We start from the raw sequence: 18,724 nt of genomic DNA on the forward strand, positions 1-18,724 counted from the left end.
GAGGGAATCAATTGACTCAGACAGATAATGCATTCATGTCTAGGACACACCTCTCTCTCTATATATGTGTGTGTATATATATATATATATATTACACACAGTGCTTTTTTTATGGGGTGCGCACACCCCTAAACATTTTGTGAATCTTTACCTTTGTCCATTTTCTGCATTTAATTTTCCCCATTAAAACTATAAAATGGTGATTTTCTTAAGTAAGAATGAGAGTACCCCTAAACATTTTTTTAGGAAAAAAGCACTGTGTGTATGTATGATTTGCTTATTATTATTATTATTATTATTATTATTATTATTATTTATACCCCGCCCTCCCCAGCCAGAGCCAGGCTCAGGGCAGCTAACACCAGTAAAATTACAATAAAAACATAATGGGGGGTACCAATTTAAAATACGGGTTAAAATACAATTTAAAACTCATTGTCTCTTTCCTCGCAAATCCTGTCTTAAGGGCACATTTAAGATATGAATAGGGTGAGCCTGTGACCTGGCTCAGGAACTAAGTATTTATCACTACAAAAGACTGGCCAGGCTCCCCAGGCAATCCAATCAAGTAACCTGCCAGATCTTGATCTACAGGGTGGCAATTTCAAAAGTCCGTATAAGGCCTTTGTGCCATTGTTCTGGGTTCCTCCTCCCTCCTGCGTGTGATGGGACCCTGTTGCAACAGCTTTAATAAAGATCAGGCTTACTAGCTGCTTTGCTTCTCAATATTCTCTGGTTGGCCTGTTATTTTCTCCTACCAATAGGGAACCTACGTAAGGACTCTATATGGGCTCTTGGATACCCCATAAGGGAAAAGAGCAATTTTTGTTTACAACAACGGCAAGGAGAGACAACATCTTTGTCTTGATTTATGATTAATAAAGCCGTAGTTTTAGTATGTATCCACACAGCCTCAGGCGTCTTCTGTTGTGCAGTTTGCTCTGCTGTGTATAGTGTGCTCAAGTCTGGGAGGCCTGAGTCGCTGATTTATGTCAGAGCCAGAGGTTGATTGATCTTCGCAGAAGCACAGCTGGAAGGACACGATCCAGCTGCCTTTCCACCCCAGGATGCTGATAGCTGAGGCCTCTGGAGGGCAACTTCAAACCGGGCCAGTGCTGGGTGCCAGGGGGCAGCCTCGGCTCAGGGGAAAGGCGAGATCCGGGGCTGTTTTGGGGCTGTTGAAAATTTGCACCCAAGTCTCTTGATGACCCTCCCACCCTGCTGGATTACCCAATGGGCAGACTCAGCAGGTGCTGAGCAACACCAGAAAAGTTCCTCACCCCCCCCAAAAAAAATTAAAAAATCAGGACAGGTTTGATTCGGTCTCCCCGCAATACTGTGCTTTGAAGCCGAGGTAATTTCCCCATCAGGAAACTGAGGAAGTAGCTATTTTTAATTTCCGCATGCATGTAAGTTTTGCATCATTCTGGGGGGAAATAGAATGTTAGCTTGTGGTTTTGTAATGTTTTTGTTTTGCATGACCTAATACTCCTATTATTATTAATTGCATTTCTATTAAGGTTACCAGACGTCCCCGTTTCCCAGGGACAACCCCCAGATTTTAAAATCAGTCCCCTGACAAAATCCTATCTTTCCTATTGAAGTTGGAAAGTGTCCCCGGATTCATTGGGGGGAAAATCGGGTAATTGTTGCAGGAATTTATGTATAGGTTGGGGGGGTTGCCCCTCCAGCAGATATCATGCACATGCAGCCCACTACCAAAATCAGCACAATCACTTTGTGACTTTTGTGATTTGTCCCCACAAAACACTTCATCACAGTTTCTTCCTGTCTATTCAAAGGCCCTTTGCTGCACGATACCAAATGTAAGAATTCTCTGATAAATGTCTCTATGTACTGGCTCACTGGGAAAACTTCAGAAATTCATATCCTATAGCTCCTCAGCAGCCCCTCTGCCTGGGTGATAATCCCTGGCCTCCTGATACCTGAGTGCCAGACAAGGAGCCATTCCAGAAATAACAAACCCAGATGAAGACAAAAGGGTGGAATTAACTTGGCTGGGAAACAGGGAAATGTAAATATCCTTTTTGTTCCACTTGATGGGTGTTTGGTGGAGGGCAAGGGGAACCATGGGGCAGGGTCCAGGATGCTCAGATTACGGCCACCAGACCTCCCCTTTCATGATGTAACCGTGATGTATGAGTGATGTAGTTTGGGGGGGTAACATGGGGATTAGCAGCTAATAAAAGTTGGGGGGCTCTTTTGTTCGGGGCTTCCATCTTCTTCCACCTTATGGCAGGTGGGAGTCCTGTCGCGACAGTCTTCAATCAAGACCAAGCCTACTTACTGGCTGCTGTTTTGCTCTGGGATTCCTGGCTGGGGTCCTTGCTTTTTGTCCAAGGGAGCCCTCAGATTTCTCTGTTAACATGCAAATTACGTGCAAATAAAAAAAGGAGAAGGGGGAATGCACAATGAAGGGATCTTTTGGCGAGAGCCCCAAATGAAACGTAACAAACCACAGAATAACTCAGCCATCCTGTATTGATACGGAAGGAGCAAGGGGGGGGGTACCCATCCTTCCCCAGCGCTCCCTGAAGGGGCCCGAGCCGATGACCTCCACAGTGACCAGCCTGGCCCCGAACCTTCAGCCCCACACCGTTGCACAAGCACCACACTATACCCCTGCCTTGCCTTGTAAATAAAAGGCTCTCTTTTCCTCCCTTCACGCGGGCGAAATAAGCCCCATCTTTTCTATACCTTTCTCCCTCCTATTTCCAACGTGAGTCGACCGTATTACATTGTAGCCCCATTCACAAAACGGGCTGCGCCTTAGCCAATCACAGCCGTGCATTCATCCTGCAGGAGCTAGCTCAGGGAGCTCTTGCACGCCTCATTGAACTCACTGACAAGCTGCTGATGGCCCCCCACTGCGAGAACAATGGAACCGAAACCTGGGGCCTCGTAAAACTGTCAAAGTCTTGTTACAATGTATCCATTTGTTTCCGTTCTCAATATACAATACACACTTGACCGGCAAAGCAGCCGTAACCTTCGGAAAATGATATAAAATCAGCCAAAGCTCCGATTCTCTCCATTTTGACGCCATTTTATTCAGCTCCCTCTGGACTCCATGTTACCGCTCCACTGCCATAATCCCCTGAGCGACAGGTCACGTACTCAGGAAGACCTCTAATCCGCTCGAATTGTCCTGCCAAACACTTCCTCCGGGCAATGTCAGGTGGCAGACGACGCATATCTGTTCCATTGTCTCGCCATCACCTGTACTCAAGAACTGTTTATCCATGTTATCTATGCATATTCCTTACTCTGCATATCTTCCCCTCCCTTCCTGAAATGCTAATATGTGTAACCCTACCCATCTGTAATGTATTCATGACGTGTTTACATGTAACCCAACCTTCCCATAACATATTCATGACGTTTTTTGCATTGTATTCTGGGACTTGGAGGGAACTTTTAAAAGTCTATGTCACCCCATTCTCGGGGTTCAATACCATCTTGAACCTGTTGCGCAATAAACTCGGATCTCCGCATCTTGCTCCAGTCTCCGGCTGAGCTTATTTCTTCCGCTAGGACCCGCGGACTCTGTCCGACGAACCGGGTGGCAGGGTAGCCCCGCACCCGGGATTTTCCGTAACATTTGGCGCCCGAACAGGGACGAGCGGTTCTCCCGTGTTGCTGACCGGGGGCCCCGAAATCTTCAGCCGGCTCCGGGCCATCTTGTCCGGGAAGACCCTCTGGACCTCCGGCCATCTTCCGGGCGGTAATCAAACGTCCCAAGGGTTCAGCCGGGGAGCAAAGGGACATCCAGCCGGCTTCTACGATCCCGGGATCCGCACGGAAGACGCGTGAGTATAGGAAAATCCAGTGCACTGGTGGGAAGGGGGGTTGGAAGTCTCCTGGCAACCGAATTCTCTGCCCTTCTATCTATCGTTCCTTCTCATCTATCTCTTGGTCTAAGTGGTGAGAGAGACCGTAGACCGTCGCTCAGCCCGAAAGGGGGGCTCTGAGCTCTATCTCTTCTTCTTCTCAAATTCTCCAGCCAGCCGCACCAACTGAGAGTCCGAAAATAAGACGGAGAGACCCGGCTTGGAAAGACAGCCGACTCCCCGCAACGGACATCTCAGTTGATAGCAAGGGGCTGGAGTTCTTCTTCCGAACTTCCCGAGCGCCCTTACGGAGGGGGCAGGAAGGGGTCTTGCTGTCCTATTGATTAATCCCAGCCGCACCGGTCGGGCCACGTAACACGTGTATCGTGCGTGAGCCCGCTTCCGATAGCAAGGGGGATTTTCCGTCCGAAATCCTATCAAGGGATCACCCGATCTGGCACCGCACGACGCGGGCGTCCAGTAGGGCCCCTCTTCTGAGTTTGTGACGATAGGTAGGAGGTTGCCAGGGGGAAATAACCCAAGAAGAGTTGGGTGGGACTTGGCAGAGTGGAGAGAGAGAACCCCTTAAGAATTAGAAGAGTAAGAAAGGAAGTGATAAAATAGGCAAGAAGAGCTCTCTAAAGAAACCCGTTAGGAAGTTGCCAAACAGCGAAACCCTTTTTCCCAAAGCCCTATATCCCTAACGACCCCTCTCCCTTCTCTTTACCTAGACACGCGTGAATAAAATGGGTACCCAAGCTTCCAAACATGAGCGGGCTCGCTCCGGGAGGAAGGCTTCAAGGAAGCCATCCGAATCCCAGAGGGACACCGACTCCCCTCTTGAGTTTGTCATCTCTTATTGGAAATCTATTCCCGGCCACAAATTGCTATCGAAGCAGAAGTTAGAAGATCTCTGTACAGATACTTGGCCCGCTGGAACAGCCTCCGCTAAACCAGAGTTACGGTGGCCAAGAGGGGGCTCCTTTAATGAAGAACGCCTGCAACACCTTAGGAAGTATTTGATGGAAGAAAAACCCCGCCAGTTAGAATACTTAGCCACCTTTGAGACGGTCAGAGGACTGATTCAAACCACCACCAAGAGAGCGGCGACCTACCAACTACCTATCTTAACCCATGGAAAGTCGCCTCCGCCCCCCCCATACGAAGGACACCCAGGAGACGACCCCATAGAACAAGCGCTCGTTCCATTCTACTACAGGCCAACCATTCCACCCGCCCCAAGGGAGGACTCAGATAGCGAAGCAGATATAGAAGAACCAGGAGCGCGGGGGGGCGCGAGCCCGCGATTAACCAGGCAGCGAGCTAAAGAGATACAGAACGCCACCTTAGATGGCTCTCACCTCCTGTCCCTTAGACAACGAGCTAGAGAGATATTAAATGCCACCGCAGAATACTCCAGTCTCCATGAGAAATCAAAGGAGACCCCTGAGAGACCTAGAGAGATCCCAGGGACATCCAAGCGGGCGGACTCGGGCCAGGCAGACCCCGCAGCAACTCAGATGCCCTTAAGGGCACTGCCTATTCCACCCCTGCAGCCAGATGGACCCCCTCGGATGGTGTATACTCACCAACCATTCTTTACGGCAGACCTGGTAACCTGGTCGAATCAAATGCCATCTTTAAGAGACGACCCGGACAAATGCCACCGCCAGGTCAGCGCGATCTTCTCAACCCATAAGCCAACCTGGCCAGATGTTCACGTTCTCTTAAACGCCCTCTTCAACGAGGCTGAGAAGGCGGATATTCTAGCAAAGGCCGGAGAGGCAATCGAACTCCCGAATTATCAAGCGGGACGCCCAGAAGGGTTAGAGCCACTTACGGCTCAGTGCTTGCGCATCGAGCCAACTTGGGACTACAATACTACCAACGGCATCTGGTACTTGAACTTATTTTAAAAGGCAATCCTAGACGGCATTAAGGCCGCCGGTCAACGTACCGTAAATTGGACGAAGGTCCAGACCGTACTGCAGGGGGCCGGCGAGCACCCATCCGATTACTATACTAGACTGGTCTCGGCCATCAAAACCTGGGGGGGAATCGATCCTGAAAACCCCCAACACGAGGTCATAGTCAAAGGTTTCTTTAAGGACCAAGCCTGCCCCGACATAAGAAAGGCCCTGAACTTGCAAATAGGATACGATGGCAAAAGCATCAGCGAAATCCTCTCCATCGCCAAATCCGTCTATAACTCACGAGATGAGAGGAAAAAGAAGGACCCTAGATCAGAACCTGAGCAGATCCTTGCCCTGAGTATGGACTTAAACTCGAATAGGGGCAGGGGCTTCAGCCGAGGAAGAGGGTTCCGGGGAGGAGGAAACTCAAACCCACATAGATCATGGGGACCGGCCACCGGAGGGTGTTATTACTGCCAGGAAGAGGGACATATAAGAAGATTCTGCCCCTACCTCAACAACGTGGCTTATGGAACACCACATCCAAACGCGACTCACGGATACGGGAACCAACCAACCAACACCCATGCCCCTCAACCAGCCCATGCCCCATATAAACCTCAACTACCTCCGAACACATCCTTCCCGAACCAGAGACCTCTGCCGGGACCAAAAACGCAGATGCCCGCTATAACTACATCCACCCACCCGTGGGCCAACGCCACGGCACCCCCCTTGCACCCTCCTAACCAACCCCCACCGGACGACCAAGAAACCTATTGACAATTAGAAGGGAATCCCGAACAAACCCTAACTATCTGCCCAGTCTTAGCGTTATCCGCAGAAGACCCATTTTGCACCATAGATATAGATGGCCATCCATACAAATGCCTACTGGACACCGGAGCCACCTATTCCACCCTAACCAATAGTCACCTCGAAGCAGGCTCAGAGACCAGAAAAGTTATGGGTCTGGATGGGATTCCCCGTACTTGTCCACTTTCTCGCCCTACTAAAGTCACACTCGGACCTTTACTGGCTGAACACACCTTCCTCTTAACTAGCAGCCCAGTAAACCTCCTCGGAAGGGACCTCCTTTGTAAATTGAATGCAACAATTAAATGTTCCAAGGAGGGTATCTATCTATACATGCCGGAGGATTCCATCCCCGCATTTCAAGGAATAATAGAGGAAGCGAAAACCGACGGGCAGTTCCCGGGACTCCCACCTGAATTGGAAAACGATTTACCCCCTTCCTTATGGGGCACCGAATCGACTTCAGTGGGTCTCTTGCTGTCTGCAGTCCCAGTAAAAATCACCTATAGAACCGACCTACCCTTTCCGTGTACCAAACAATATCCCTTACCCAAGGAAGCCATCGACGGACTAACTCCCATGATAGAGGACTTCCTCGAAAAGGGGATCCTAATCCCATGCGCGTCTCCATGTAACACTCCAGTACTTCCCGTAAAAAAGCCATCTGCGGAAGGAGCTCCAGTCCGATACCGCTTTGTACAGGATTTGAGACTCGTGAATCAATTCGTAATACCCCGCCACCCAGTGGTGGGCAACCCGAATTCCCTTTTGAATGCCATACCTGCTGACACTCAATGGTACACCGCTGCAGACTTATGCTCCACCTTCTTTAGTATACCCTTGGACCCAGCCAGTCAGTTCCTCTTCGCTTTCACCTGGGGACCCAGCCAGTTAACCTGGACAAGGTTACCCCAAGGATATGTAGAATCACCCGCTATTTTTTCGGCCATATTACACCAAGATCTACAGGATATTCACCTCCCTGCTGGCTCCGCCCTCCTCCTCTACGTAGATGACCTCCTCCTCTGCTCCACTAGTGAGGAAGCATGTAAAGGGGACACTAAATACCTCCTTGCTGAATTGGCACGGAAGGGACACAAAGTGTCACCAAAAAAGCTACAGTATTGCAAACAGGAAGTAAAATACCTCGGGCACATCCTAGGAATAGGTACCCGAAGCCTTGCCACGGATCGAATAGAAGCAGTCACAAAAATCCCCCTTCCCAAAACAAAGCGGCAACTACGGGGGTTCCTAGGAATGGCTGGCTTCTGCAGAGCTTGGATCGCGGGTTACAGTGAGATAACCAAGCCCCTGACGGCCATGACCCGCCAAGACCACCCAGACACCTTGGTCTGGGAAGAAGAGGCTTATAAATCATTTGAACGCATAAAACGGGAATTACGATCTGCCCCTGCCTTAGGTCTGCCAGACTACAGGATCCCATTTAACCTGTTCATCCACGAGCAGATGGGGGTAGCTTCTGGAGTCTTGACCCAACCTTTCCGAGATACAGAGAGGCCGGTAGCATATTACAGCCTCCAGCTGGATAACACCGCAAAGGGGGCAGTAGGTTGCCTGAGAGCCATAGCAGCCGCCGCGATCCTCCTAGAAAAGGCCCAAGAGACGGTCTTGGGGCACGAGATCACCATCCATGTGCCCCATTCCGTCTCCACCCTCCTGACCCTAAAGGGCTGCCATCATTTTTCAAATTCTAGACTAAACAGATACGAGGCCCTCCTACTGACCCCATCGAATGTCACCATAAAGCGAGTTAACTCCCTCAACCCTGCCACCCTTCTTCCACTCCCCGATGACGGCACTCCACACCATGACTGTGCCACCATAGTCCGGCAAGCTGAAAAGCCCAGGGAAGATCTAGACCACCTACCCCTAGAGAACCCAGACATCATCCTTTACACGGACGGTAGCTCAAAGGTTGTTGAGGGGGAAAGGAAATCAGGGTATGCAGTGGTCACTGATTTCGAGGTCATTGAAGCCAATCCAATAAACCCTCAGTACAGCGCCCAAGCTGCAGAATTAATAGCTCTCATACGGGCTTGTGAAATCAGTGAAAACAAACGAGCTACAATCTATACGGATAGCAAGTACTGCTTCGGACTGGTGCATACAACCGGCCAAATTTGGTTACAAAGGGGTTTCTTAACAGCTGCTGGCTCAAAGATCTCACACGCTGCCCTGGTAGAGAGACTACTTACTGCCATCCACCTACCTACCGCAATCGCAGTCGTCCATTGTAAAGCTCACACCCGGGGTAGAGATCCTGTTTCAAAGGGAAACAGACGTGCAGATAAGGCGGCTCAAACAGCCGCACTCCGCCCCCCAAACGACGACTCAGAGTTTCAAGCCCCACAAATACCACTCAACATAGACACTACACAAATTTATAAAGAAGCTCCCGAGGACGAAAAGACCCTCTGGCGATCGGTGGGCGCAACCGAACAAAATAACGTTTGGGTTCTCCCAGATGGCAGGGCTATCCTCCCAAAAGCCTGGGTTCCAAAGTTGGTGAGGGTCCTCCATCAACAAACACACTGGGGAAAAGGGAGACTGATAGAACATGTTAAGAGGTCTTGGTACGCTCCAGGACTCGCAGTTGCAGCCACAACAGCATCAAAGAACTGCGTTACCTGCAACTCCTACAACCCCAAACGGCAACCCAGAACGCCACCAGGAGCCAGACTGTGGGCATTCGTTCCATTTGAGAGCCTGCAGATGGACTTCATTGACTTACCGCAATGCCAGGGTTTCAAGCATGCCCTCATCATCGTAGATAAACTCTCCTCCTGGGTAGAAGGATTCCCCTGTAGAAAACCCACTGCCTCTGTGGTAGCTAGAGCCCTCCTACAAGATATTATACCTCGATTCGGAGTGCCCCGCCGCCTAGATAGTGATAGAGGAACCCACTTCACAGCCCAAATAGTCCAACTAGTAGCCAAAGCCCTGCGAATAAAATGGGACCTTCATACACCCTATCACCCGCAATCATCGGGCCAGGTAGAGCGAATGAACCAAGAAATTAAAATTCAACTAGGAAAACTCTGCAGAATAACTGGACTGAAATGGGTTAATGCACTCCCGTTGGTCCTCCATAATATACGGAGCGCCCCAACTGGACCATTAAAACTGTCTCCCTACGAACTTTTATTCGGGAGACCTCCTCCCGTCTATAACACTCAGTTCCCGCTCTCAGAACTCGAACTAGGAGAAGCAGAGCTTACTAACTATGTCATTCAGCTCCAGACACAGCTACAACGCCTCCACCAGTACGCGGCCATCGAAGGACAAAGCCTACCCATCGACGTTCAAGCCCACTCTTTCAGCCCGGGTGATTGGATCCTCGTCAAAGTCTACCAGAAGGAACCCCTCCAACCTGCGTGGGAAGGTCCATACCAGATCCTTCTGACATCACCAACGGCTATAAAATTAGGTGAGAAGAGTTCGTGGATCCATCACACGAGGTGTAAGCCCTCACCCCCCCCGCAAGAAACCGAGGAAGACATTGGTGAGGACTTCACCTTCACGACTCCACCCACTCCACCAACTTCGTACATTGACGACGACGACGACCAACAGACCGGACCAGATCGGGGTCAGAATCGGGCCCAACAGACCGGACCAGATCGGGGTCAGAATCGGGCCCAACAGACCGGACCAGATCGGGGTCAGAATCGGGCCCAACAGACCGGACCAGATCGGGGTCAGAATCGGGCCCAACAGACCGGACCAGATCGGGGTCAGAATCGGGCCCAACAGACCGGACCAGATTGGGGTCAGAATCGGGCCCAACAGACCGGACCAGATCGGGGCCAAATTCGGGCTCAACAGACTGGACCAGAACCCACTCCGGCTAATTGGACATCTGTGATCGTCTCCGACCCCAACGCCATCAAGTTACGCTTAAAGCGAACTGACAGCGCGCTTTGACAGCTTTGACAGCTCCACTGACAGCGCGCTTTGACAGCTTTGACAGCTCCACTGACAGCGCGCTTTGACAGCTTTGACAGCTCCACTGACAGCGCGCTTTGACAGCTTTGACAGCTCCACTGACAGCGCGCTTTGACAGCTTTGACAGCTCCACTGACAGCGCGCTTTGACAGCTTTGACAGCTCCACTGACAGCGCGCTTTGACAGCTCCACTGACAGCGCGCTTTGACAGCTTTGACAGCTCCACTGACAGCGCGCTTTGACAGCTTTGACAGCTCCACTGACAGCGCGCTTTGACAGCTTTGACAGCTCCACTGACAACGCGTTTTGACAGCTTTGACAGTTCCGCTGACAGCGCACTCTCACGACCCTTCGACCCTCTTATACTCCTACGCCTTGCCATCCTCGGACTACAACCATGAACTTTCTTATCTTGATCATCTGCCAAGCTATCACCCAATTTGCAGCCGTACCCGCCGACCACTGTACTGGCCTACCCACGGATTACCACTTCCTAGACTACCACCGACTCGAGACTGGCGGTAGGTCAAACCCGGATCGAATGGGGGACTTTGACTTCTGCCTTCCTGAGTCCCGGACATTGCTACGACATTCTCTCGTACCCCGACTGACAGACAATGAGTATTGGGAACTCTTCATCCGAGACCAGACCCTACACCGAATCGGATCAGCCGCCCTCACCCTCGACCATTCTTCCTACCGACTCACCTGTAAGAACGGAACCCACTTTCTCTACGGCAACGGGGAACTCTTGAGAAACCCGAATTGGACCGAAATCGAGAGAGGGGGAAGCATAACAGCCTATACAGACACAAGCCACCCCTCGGATAACTTGATTTTCGGCTTCCAATGCCTCCTCATGACCCCGGAACCGCGGAAACCCCAACTACAAGGACTTTGCCTGAGACGGTTCTGTTGCCTTTGGAACCTCGGAACTACCCACGATTGGAGGGGTGCAGAATACCTAGAAGGGTGGCATCATCCGGCGCACCCCTCGCGCTCCCCCACGTGGGATAACGTTGGACCTTTGAGATGTGGGGGTATAGCCAAAGACAGACGCCTCCTAAACACCACCGACCCCCTTCATCCACTTGGCACAGCACCCCGGCAACTTGGCGCTGACCCCTCCTTCCCGGGAGAGGATCTCCTTTCTTCCTGGGAGCAGAATTCATATATTAAACTCCTGGGCCAGGTGGCCAAGGAGGCACCCTACCCTGAATGCTGGATCTGCGCTCATGCGCCCAGCCACCTTCAACAGAGCCTTCCCCTCGTTCCGGTCCCAGTCACCTTAGAACAATTCCGTTCTGGGGACGTTGCCTCCTGGAACCTAACTGCGTTGAACTTGACCCATCAATACCTTTACCTTACCGGCCCGACAAAGGGACCTCTCTGCCGCACCTTCACGGGGGAAGGGACATTCATTGGGTCCAGTACCTGCACGTCCAACCTGGAACTTTTACCCACCGGCCATGTCTCCGTCACTGACATGACTGGGTCCCGGACTTTCCCAAACCTCACCCTCGCCTGGGCCACCGTCGTCGGACACCCCCCGGCCTGGCAGCCTCAACCTGCGGACTCCATGTTATTACAAGCTTTCGCCTCCGGGAGAATGGAATCCTACCTGAGCGGCCTGTTTTGGGTGTGCGGCCATCGCGCATACACCTGGGTGAGCCCACATATGTCAGGATCGTGCTTCGTGGGATACATTGTTCCCGGCATAAGAGTGGTCCCACATCTACCCCCCGGGAGGCAGAGGAACAAGAGAGAACAAAAGGGACTATCTGACTTGTCCGATGTCGCTGCAAACGGAGAAACTGTTGGTCGAGCACTCTTCCCTGCCTACGGGGCCGGCTCCAACCATGTGGACATACTCCGCCTTACGGACATCCTCCTGAAATTTATGCAGGAAGCCACCCAAATCACAGACTCCCTGATGTCAGAGCTGTCAGAAGTGAGACAACTAAGTTTACAAACCCGGATTGCAACGGACTTTCTCCTTTCCAGCCAAGGGGGGACATGCGCTTTAATAGGTACTGAGTGTTGCACCTATGTGACGGACCAGACTTTGAACATCACCGGACACTTGAATAATATTCACGAGTTGGCTGGGAAACTAGACGAAATCCGACATGAAGGACTATCCGACATAGACTTATGGGGATGGTTGCCCAAGCTTGGATGGCTCCGACAGTTACTTAAGGTGATGTTGCTTACTGCCCTTATAGTCGTCCTTTGCCTTTCAATGCTCTGCTGCGCTATACACTGTGTTTCCCCTTGTTGCTCTCTTCTCCGCTGTCCCACTCAGCCCACCTCCCTTTCTCTTCGAGCCTATTCTCACACTCGCAACCATCCCATCTTCCCGGAATATGTGCAGATGAGGCACCTTGGGGAAGGAGAGTATGAAATTACAGGGGTATAGGGTGCGGAGAAAAGATTTGCAAGTTCTTACAGAACTTTAATGCAAATCTATCTCCGAATGGGGGACTGATACGGAAGGAGCAAGGGGGGGGTACCCATCCTTCCCCAGCGCTCCCTGAAGGGGCCCGAGCCGATGACCTCCACAGTGACCAGCCTGGCCCCGAACCTTCAGCCCCACACCGTTGCACAAGCACCACACTATACCCCTGCCTTGCCTTGTAAATAAAAGGCTCTCTTTTCCTCCCTTCACGCGGGCGAAATAAGCCCCATCTTTTCTATACCTTTCTCCCTCCTATTTCCAACGTGAGTCGACCGTATTACATTGTAGCCCCATTCACAAAACGGGCTGCGCCTTAGCCAATCACAGCCGTGCATTCATCCTGCAGGAGCTAGCTCAGGGAGCTCTTGCACGCCTCATTGAACTCACTGACAAGCTGCTGATGGCCCCCCACTGCGAGAACAATGGAACCGAAACCTGGGGCCTCGTAAAACTGTCAAAGTCTTGTTACAATGTATCCATTTGTTTCCGTTCTCAATATACAATACACACTTGACCGGCAAAGCAGCCGTAACCTTCGGAAAATGATATAAAATCAGCCAAAGCTCCGATTCTCTCCATTTTGACGCCATTTTATTCAGCTCCCTCTGGACTCCATGTTACCGCTCCACTGCCATAATCCCCTGAGCGACAGGTCACGTACTCAGGAAGACCTCTAATCCGCTCGAATTGTCCTGCCAAACACTTCCTCCGGGCAATGTCAGGTGGCAGACGACGCATATCTGTTCCATTGTCTCGCCATCACCTGTACTCAAGAACTGTTTATCCATGTTATCTATGCATATTCCTTACTCTGCATATCTTCCCCTCCCTTCCTGAAATGCTAATATGTGTAACCCTACCCATCTGTAATGTATTCATGACGTGTTTACATGTAACCCAACCTTCCCATAACATATTCATGACGTTTTTTGCATTGTATTCTGGGACTTGGAGGGAACTTTTAAAAGTCTATGTCACCCCATTCTCGGGGTTCAATACCATCTTGAACCTGTTGCGCAATAAACTCGGATCTCCGCATCTTGCTCCAGTCTCCGGCTGAGCTTATTTCTTCCGCTAGGACCCGCGGACTCTGTCCGACGAACCGGGTGGCAGGGTAGCCCCGCACCCGGGATTTTCCGTAACAGTATATAAAATAATCAGGCGGCAATTTGCCAAGCAATCGGTTTCAACCTGTTCCTCCTGCCGGACTACTTGTCTCTTATCTCACCCTTCCCGGGAACTTGTGGGCGAAAGAGCCGCTTTGTTTTTATTTTTGATTTATACTTTTCAAAATTTATACATTTCATTAGCTTTACATTCAACCAAACATCTCAAAACTTGACTCCCTTCCCCCTCTTTCCGCAGTTCCTAAAATTAAATTTTTAATATCTTCTGCATATCCGAATGCATTTAACTTGCTCATTTCATTATCTACTGTAAATATATACTCTTACGAAACTGCAGGTTATTACAATAATTCCACTAATGTTTTTATCTGTTTGCAATTTGTAAATATTCTATAAACCATTTCCATTCTGTTACAAAAAGTTCATTATCTTGATTTCTTATTCTTCCGGTAAGTTTCGCCATTTCTGCATATCCCATAAGTTTTTGTGTCCATTCTTCCTTTGCTGGGACTTTTTCTTCTTTCCCTTTTTTGGGCAAATAGCATTCTTGACGCTGTAGTTGCAGACATAAATAAATTTCTATACAGTTTAGGTAGTTCTGTCCTTATAATTCCCAAGAGAAAGGCTTCTGTGTGTGTGTGTTTTTTTACAAACTTCATTTTTAACATCTTTTCCGATTCATTATATATCATTTCCCAGTAAGCTGTAACCTTACTACCACCACATATGATAAAAAGAACCTTCTTTCTCTTGACATTTCCAACATTTGTTTGATTGAGATTTACACGTTTTTGCCAGTTTACTTGGTGTTAGATACTAAGCAGATTCCATCACCGATGGAAAAGCAGCCACAGAAAGGGAAACACCAATGTGATCTGCGTTCACACATGCAGAAGACCAGCAAACTACCCTCCATCTTTACCACATTCTCTCAAACTTTGGGACTGCTGAAATATATACGACAAGAGCCCTCCCCTCCTCCGTGAATTTGCCCCATCCTATTTTAAAGCCATCCACACTGGCAGCCATTGCTGCCTCTTGTGGCAGGGAGTTCCACAGGCCGCAAAGCTTTAAAACCAATGAAGCTGAAGCCTCAGGGCCCTTAATCCCAGAGGGGCCCCAGAAGCGACTTCAGTTCACACTGGTTTTTGTTTAAAATTGGGGTCTAGCAGAGTCCAATTTGAGTTGCACAATTCCAACGGATTAATCTTCCATTGCATATATTTCAACTATCCCACAGTCTGAGAGTCAGATGTTGTCAAGGGGGCGTGTTGTGGTAAGTTGGTCATTCTTCTTCGGCAAATGTACCGTATTTTTCGCTCCATAAGATGCACTTTTTTATTCCTAAAAAGTAAGGGGAAATGTCTGTGCGTCTTATGGAGCGAATGCGTGGTCCCTGGAGCCGAATTGCCCGGGGCAAAAAGCAAATCATGCTCTCTTTTTTTGAAAGAGGGAAGTGGGAGTTGAAACAAAGCTGCTGATCGGCAAGCGTTCGGGAGGGAGATAAGGGATGCTAAAGATAAAGGAGGCTGCCTGGGAGGGGGGAGGTAAAAGCCCATGGATCCTCAGGATTTTAGCATTGGGTCACCCCAAATTCACCATCAGACCACATAGCATGTCCATGGCTACAGCCTGCACCAAAAAAATCACCCACCCACTGTTGCGTGGGGCTGCAATGCTGCAAAAGCGTGGTTACAAAGCACGGATCCACATGGATTTTTTTGCATTGGGCTACCCCAAACTCACCGTCAAATCACATGTCTGTGGCCACAGCATGAACCACAAAAATCATACACTGTTTCGTTCAGAATATTATTTTTCTTGTTTTCCTCCTCTAAAAACTAGGTGCGTCTTATGGAGCGAAAAATGCGGTATTTCCCTGCTGCCGCCACCACCATGCAGAGGTCAAGATCCTTGAGGAACAGCAAGGAGTTCACAGAAGTACTTAAGTGGAGTCCCAAAATCGTGGGGAAAGTGGGGCGATCTGTCGTGGAACAAGCCCAATTAAGAAGATGGCTGTGGTTTCTTGGACCTCGTCGGTTGCAAAGGGGGACCTATAACCGCTCAGGCTTCAGGACCCAAAAAATGTAGGTCCTTTTACCTGTTCTAAACCCCCCAACATCCAGCTTCCTGGGATGTCCACGACTTCGGCTGTGACGAGAGAGGGGGGGGGGAGAGAAATCTTCACTTTCCACATTATTTTAATTAAACCTCTATCCTGTCTCCTTTTCTCTAAACTGAAAAACCCCAAACGCCTCCCACTGCTACGATATCCGTTTTGAGGCGAGGCGACCAAAACCACATAGAGCATCCCAACCTGGTTGTGCCACAGATTTGCACATGTTTACACAATTCCTGGTTGTGCCACAGATTTGCACAGGTTCGCACAATTCATGGTTGCGCCAGAGATTTGCACATGTTTACACAATTCCTGGTTGCGCCACAGGTTTGCACAGATTTGCCCAATCCTGGTTGCGCCAGAGATTTGCACAGGTTTGCACAATTCCTGGTTGCGCCAGAGATTTGCACAGGTTTGCACAATTCCTGGTTGCGCCACAGGTTTGCACAGATTTGCACAATTCCTGGTTGTGCCACAGGTTTGCACAGGTTTGCACAATTCCTGGTTGCGCCAGAGATTTGCACAGGTTTGCACAATTCATGGTTGTGCCACAGGTTTGCACAGGTTCGCACAATTCATGGTTGTGCCACAGATTTGCACAGGTTCGCACAATTCATGGTTGCGCCAGAGATTTGCACATGTTTACACAATTCCTGGTTGCGCCACAGGTTTGCACAGGTTTGCACAATTCCTGGTTGCGCCACAGATTTGCACAATTCCTGGTTGCGCCACAGATTTGCACAATTCCTGGTTGCGCCACAGATTTGCACAGATTTGCACAATTCCTGGTTGTGCCACAGGTTTGCACAATTCCTGGTTGCGCCAGAGATTTGCACAGGTTTGCACAATTCCTTTCCCAGCATGCAATGTGCCTTTTCACTGGGCTGATGTTCAATGTGCAAGCCACGCGTCCGTATAGGATCTCGGCCTGGAGACTTGGTTGTTTTGCTCAGGGCCTTCATTCCAGGCGCAACCGCATTCCTGCCTTGCTGTTCCGGCAGCAATTCCTCCGCCCAACGCCCTCAGCATTCCTTGGCAGAGGGATCACCCCTGGCGAGAGGAGAGCAATGGCGGGACGACAACAGCCAGGGAGGTGGGGGAAAACGAGGCAGCCCCTCTGAGTCTGCCATCTCCATCTCCCCAAGAAAACCCAGGAGTCCAAAAATTGTTATTGATTTTAACAAGTATAACATATAAAACATGCAAAAGAAAACACATTACAGTACTAAAAGAAAAGAAAAAAGAAACAATAATATAAACCCAACTTCCTTCTAAAATTCATCTTAATTTCCATTCCTAATTTCCATTTAATTTCCATTCCTCGAATCCCCCCTAACTGAATTTCATTCTCAATATCCTCTTTCTGGAAATAAAATTAACTCTCTCCATTTACTATCTTCTAGTCTTTCCTTGGTAGCCAAAATCCATAATGCTTAAGAATTCATTCTTATTTTATTCCTGAGCCTATTTGATCTTTTCAAGTGACGTCTAATTCAGTGTTTCCCAACCTTTTTTGGGCAAAGGCACACTTGTTTCATGAAAAATATCTCGAGGCACACCACCATTAGAAAATGTTTAAAAAATTAACTGTGTGCCTATATTGACTATATATAAAGTAACTCTCTTTAATAGGCATCAAATAAACACAAAGAAAGTATTTTATAATTACTTTATTATGAAATAGAACGCACCTACTTTTTTGGGGGGGGGAATAAAGGAAAAAAAATTCCTTTATTTTCCCCCCCCCAAAACCAGGTCGGGGAACAGTGGGATGGCGGTGCTGCGCCTCCCCGCTGTCCCCCGAGCTTGTGGGGCTGGCCCATGTCTGCCTGGCGCGAGGGGCGCTCTGCTTCAGGGCGCCCCGCGCGTCGGGCGGCAGGCTACAGTCCGCAGCATGGGGAACCCTCTGTTTCAGGGCGCCCCACGCGCCCCCGGGTGCGCAAGGCTTGCCAACACCAGCGCGGAGCACGGGGCGTCCTCCGAAGGGCGCCCCGTGCTCCGCGCTGCCAGCTGCCGCCCGCAAGCCTTGCGCTCCCGCCGCCCGACTCGCCCGCCTCCCTCCCACGGCACACCAGGCAACTAGTGTGCCGCGGAACACCGGTTGGGAAACACTGGTAATTTTCTTATACTACAATATTTGGCTAAATAGTCTTTAAATTCCTTCCAGTCCTCTTGTATCTCCTCTTCTTTCTGATCGCTGATTCTTCCCGTCAGGTCGGCTAGCTCCAAAAAGTCCAGCATCTTCACCTGCCATTCTTCTACTGCTGGTACCTGGGCTCCCATTTCAAACGAATCATAGTGCTGGGACCCTCAAAGGTCATCCAGACCAACCCGCTGCAATGCAGGAATCTCAGCTAAAGCATCCATGACAGGTGCTCTTCTTGAAAAAACCCCTTCTGTATTTATAGCATCTCTGCCCCATCTTTTCTTCCCAAGGAGCTCTGGGCAGTGCGCAGGTACCCCCCTCTGAATTT

Source organism: Podarcis melisellensis (assembly GCF_964234715.1).
Source record: "Podarcis melisellensis genome assembly, chromosome: 13".
Classification (NCBI taxonomy): Eukaryota; Metazoa; Chordata; class Lepidosauria; order Squamata; family Lacertidae; genus Podarcis; species Podarcis melisellensis.